The 5,441-nt window shown below is 39.9% G+C and overlaps 1 pseudogene; it reads left to right on the forward strand.

Moving 5' to 3' along the window:
* Window positions 1–4,387: 4,387 nt before the first annotated feature.
* On the forward strand, window positions 4,388–5,140 carry LOC117705535 (uncharacterized; annotated as a pseudogene).
* Window positions 5,141–5,441: the final 301 nt, after the last annotated feature.

Here is a 5,441-nt window from a genome sequence, read left to right on the forward strand (position 1 = left end):
TACTTCTTTATGCCCACTGTGAAGATTTTCCTTTACCAGTATCTTTCAGGGTTGTCCCCAGAAAAGGGCTATAATACTGCAGTGGTCCACTTCTGTGTAGCGCCTGCAGAATGTGCAGAGCTGTCAGTAAGCCAGGTCCTAGTCTTCTCTTCCTCAGTCAGCTGATCATTGGAAATACCCCTTGAGGAAATAGGTGCATGCATGACAGCAGATGACATTGTAACAGGAGTAGAAACCATAAATATTTGGGCAACTTTTTTGTGTAACTTGTATGTAACTTCACAGGACTTGCTCAGGCCTGATCACATATACACCACCTGATCATATATATACCACTCCATTTGATAAGAGACTGCTGGTGTGCGTGGCCTACTTTATGACTTGGATGGTCTAATAACACCCAGCTCATGATGGGTAGTTCAGGTTGCATGGTAACTTGGTGTCTTATTGTTAAATGTTCAGTTCCCACTAAGTCTCAATAGCAGGGCAAGAGCTGTTTTTCAGTGGGGGAGTAGTTGTCTGCAGATGATGGTAGAGGTTTGCTCCAAAATCCCAAATGTTTCTTTTGTGATTCATCTATAGGGGCTTGGTAAAAGTTCCAGATAATATCTATATTTGGCACTGACACCTCAAGTACCATTGGGTCTACTATATATCATATGGCCCAAGTGGTAGAGCAGCTTATATAGCAGCCTGGAATTGTTGACGATCTTCTCCTATTCCAGGACCAAAGCCAGCAACTTTCTGAGTAGCTCGGTAAATGGGTCTGAGTAACACACCCAAGTGGGGATTCTGCTGTCTCCAGAATCCAAATAGAACTGCTAAAAGTTGTATTTCTTTCTTGATGGTGGAAGAGGCTAGGTAAAATAACTTATCTTTCACCTCAGAGGAAATGTCTCTGCATGCCATAAACCACTGGAATCCTAAGAATTTCACTGAAGTCCTTCAATTTTGATTGGTTTTATTGGTTTTATTTACCATCCTCTGATATGCATATGTGTTACCAATGCATTCAAAGTGGATGCTACTTCATGCTCACTTGGTCACATCAGCATAATGTCATCAGTATAGTGCATCAATGTGATATTTTGTAGAAGAGACAGACTATCAAGGTCCCTTCTAAGTTATGTTACAGGGCAGGAGGGTTAACATATCCATGAGGGAAAACTGTAAAGGTATACTGATGGCTTTGCCAATTGAAACCAAATTGCTTCTGGTGGTCATTACGGAAAAGTATCAAGAAGAAGGCATTTGCTAGATCAATAGCTGCATACTATGTACTAGGAGATGTGTTAATTTGCTCAAGTAAGGAAACTATATTTGGTAGAGCAGCTGAAATCAGAATTACTAACCAATTTAGGTTTTGATAGTCAAGTGTCATTCTTCATGATCCGTCTAACTTCTGCCCCTTCCAGACAGGAGACTTAAAGGGAGATGAGGTGGAGACCACTACCCCTGCACTTATCAAGTTCTTGATGGTGGCACTAATTTCTGTAATTACTCAAGGAATATGATACTGTTTTGATTGACTATTTTCATTGGTAAAGGCAACTCTAAAGGCTTCCATTTAGCCTTTCTAACCATAATAGACCTCAATACACAGGTCAGGGAACCAGTATGAGAGTTCTGCCAACTTCTACCTATATGTATCCAAATTATGCATTGTGGAACTGAGAAAATAAACACACGATAAGTTTGAGGATCTACTAGACCTATTGTGAACTGGACAAAATTCCATTAATCACATGGCCTCCTGAAGCCCCTACTGTAGCTGGAGGGCAGCAATGTTTTTTAGGATCTACCAAAATCAGTGTCAGTTCAGAACCAGTATCTAACAGACCCAGAAGGTCTCATTATTTCCTTTACCTCTGCAGTTGTCATTGTAAAAGAACACAAGTCCCTCTGGGGAAGAACTGGAGAAAGGCTAACAGCAAAACTTGTGGGCATCTTATCAAGGCCGTTCCTCAGGGGAACTTGCTCACCCTTTCATTCATGGGGTTCTGGCATTAAAGGTATATACTACCTTGATTGGGCCTAAGATTTTCATGACCACTATGCCTCAAGATCTGGATCAAAAGCCTGTATCTTCAAGTGTCAAGATCTGGATACAGGTGTGCTCTCCCTTTCTGGATTGTAGTTCATTCCAGATATAGTCAAGTTGACAACTGGAAATAGCCATCACAAATATGATCACAATAATATCATTCATATATATCATCTCCTATTCACAAATGAGAAAATGGCTTCTGTAATAAGATGATTTTAATCAGTTGACAATAGATGATCATTCTTTTTCAATATTTATGAAGCATCAGAGAAATGAAGGCAACACCCAAATTTAAAAGGTAAATGCTTTCTTAAGTCTGGGGAGAATGTTGTTGGTATAAGCTACAAAGCTGGGATTGCAAACAAGGCCTTTCCCTATCCACATGTGGAAAAAAACTCACCTTGCGGCACATGACAAAATGATTTTTGTTCCTCATGTCTGCCTCCACAAACTATTTCAACCCAGAAACAAAGGGCTTATCACAACTAGAAAATGGAACCATCATCCTTTCCTGCATGAGTGAGCACTTCAGAGGCTTTCAATGTCTCAGCATACACTCTTACCTCAAGTGAATAGTTTTGATATAAAAAACTGAATGCATGGTTAGTGACATGCACTGAGTCATAATGAGGACAGTGATTGAGGAAAGTTAAGCAGACAGTAAATTCACCTGGGTTGTTGATTTGAAAGATGTTTTGTGTGATGAACAATATGATGGGTATGCGGTGTGTACTTATTTCTGGGTTGCTGGAACGATCACATGCAAATGCCCTAAATTCTATATCATATTTGTACTTCCATCAATCCATTATACTTTCAATTGTGTTTATTGTTCTATCAAAATTCCTAACATTATCAACTACTTCTCATTGACTAAACCCAATGATTAATTTAAATTATACTTATCTTTTTTACAGTATGAAATAACCCTTCTCTATAAAACACTGCAGTTTTAAGACATTTTAATTTCACTTATACTAATATTTATTCTGCATGAATAGGATGTTTATTGTATGTATATTTTACTTGAATTTATGTTCATTGCATACATACTGTGTACACAGACACACACACACACACAGAGAGTTATCTTGATTTATCCAAAAGCTCTCCATGCACAGATTTATCCAACTATTGAACCACAGATTTAATGAACTCTTGGTTAAATTTAAAATGTAGAATTTTGCAGTGGAATTTTCAAAATTTAAATATATTTTAAAAACAAGTACATCTATATTATACATATATAGTTTCCCTTGCTACAGAACATGGTATAATATCTGTGCTTTTAACACTTTCATCATCTTAAGGATTATAAGTAACATAGCAACATAGCTGTTATTTAATGATACAAGAGGGTGTGTTCCACTTACAATCAAGTGTCGTATGATGTGTGATTTTATGCAAAGAACTTGCACTGACTAGTTTTGGTGTCTGCTTTCAGTCCTAGATGTAGTTTCCCATAGATATAGTGATGCCTGTATACAATTTCTTTCCCGTGACTGCTGATCTCTCCCCATCATCTCAAACTAGAATTTCTGACCTTTTAACATGTCTACTTCTCTAGTACTCTGAATAATTTTTCCACAGTAATTTTATTCATCCTCACAGGTCTGGCTATGCTTTATAATCTGATAATACCTTAATTTTTTTCTCAATATATCTTTTAAATTAAGAGATATTTCCCTAGAGCCAATGACATTTCTTAAATGTTCACATCCTTTAGAGAGCTAATGCTCTTTGGTTTATCCCCCTGGGGAACTGATACAAATTTTGTTCTAGGAACAAGTTCCAGTTTTCATCTTTCAGCTCCAAGTAACAAAACAGAGGAAAAGTTTTCTGTCATTTCATTCACAGTGGATTTAATTTCCAGAAATGTGCCAGATAAGAGATCCTGTCTATGCTGCTTTCCCAAACACATTAAAATACTGTATATGTTAGACTGTGATCATGTTCTTACCCAGAATTCGCCTTGCTTTTTGTTGTTTTTGTTGTTGTTGTTCTTCGTGTCATTGTTGTTTCCCCAATGTACTTGTGCCTTACACAATGTAAGTTGCTTCCACTGTTCTGAGAATTGACTGACCATAAATGTTTCATGGTATTTTGACTATATCTGGCCATAAACCATAACATGTACCTTTCCAGGATCATAAAATTAACTGCAAAATTCTACTTTTTAATATCACACCCGTTCTGTTTCTTTTCTAGGCCACTTTCATTCTCCTACTGCTGAGAGGAGTGTAAGTCTGGCATGGCTCTAAAAAATTTTTTGGAAAAGCGGCTACAACTCCGAGTGGAGGAGGTAGAAACCGGATTTCCAGAAGCAGCTGGGTAGGCAACATGGCCGGGAGTATCACCATCAAGGTGGTAAAGCACAAGATCCAGGTTCTACGGCAGCAGGCTGATGATTCAGAGGAAAGGGCTGAGCGCCTCTATCAAGAAGTGGAGGGAGAAAGGCAGGCCTAGGAGCAGGTTGAAGCTGAGCTGGCCTCCTTGAACCGCAGGATCCAGCTGGTTGAAGAGGAGCTGGACCGTGCCCAGGAGCGCCTTGCCACACTGCTTTGCAGAAGCTAGAGGAAGTGGAAAAGGCTGCTGATGAGAGTGAAAGAGGTATGAAGGTGATTGAAAATTGGGCTCTAAAAGATGAAGAAAAGATGGAACTCCAGGAAATCCAGCTAAAGGAAGCAAAGCACATTGCAGATGAGGCAGATAGGAAGTATGAAGAGGTGGCTGGTGATTCATAAGCTGGTGATTATTGAAGGAGACTTGGAACGTACGGAAGAACCAGCTGAGCAGGCAGAGTCCCATTGCGAAGAAATGGATGAGCAGATCAGACTGATGGACCAGAACTTGAAGTGTCTGAGTGCTGCTGAAGAAACGTACTCTCAAAAGGAAGCCAAGTATGAAGAAGAAATAAAGATTCTTACTGATAAACTCAAGGAAGCAGAGACCTGTGCTGATTTTGCTGAAAGATCGGTAGCCAAGCTGGAAAAGACCATTGATGACTTGGAAGATAAGCTGAAGTGCACCAAAGAGGAGCATCTCTGTACACAGAGGATGCTGGAGCAGAGCCTGAAGGACCTGAATGAGTAGATCTCCCCCATCCCTGCCCCACGGCCTCTCCTACCTCTGACCTTGACTCCACCTGAGGCCAGCCTCCCGGAAGCTTACCTTGAAACTGAGGGCTGATCTTTTTAACTGAAGGCTGCTTTCCCTCCTGCCACCCACGCTACTCCTCTTGTCTTTTTCACAAAACTGTCAGCCTCTTCCCAGAGTTCCAGCTGGAGGGGCTGAACACCTTTGCGAACAATATTTAAGAGATTGTGAGCACAACGCAAAAGTGTCCTTAATGCAGTTGTGATGTGCACACTGTGATTACTTTTTGTCTTAGCAA

Source organism: Arvicanthis niloticus, chromosome 3 (genome assembly GCF_011762505.2).
Source record: "Arvicanthis niloticus isolate mArvNil1 chromosome 3, mArvNil1.pat.X, whole genome shotgun sequence".
In the NCBI taxonomy this organism is placed as follows: Eukaryota; Metazoa; Chordata; class Mammalia; order Rodentia; family Muridae; genus Arvicanthis; species Arvicanthis niloticus.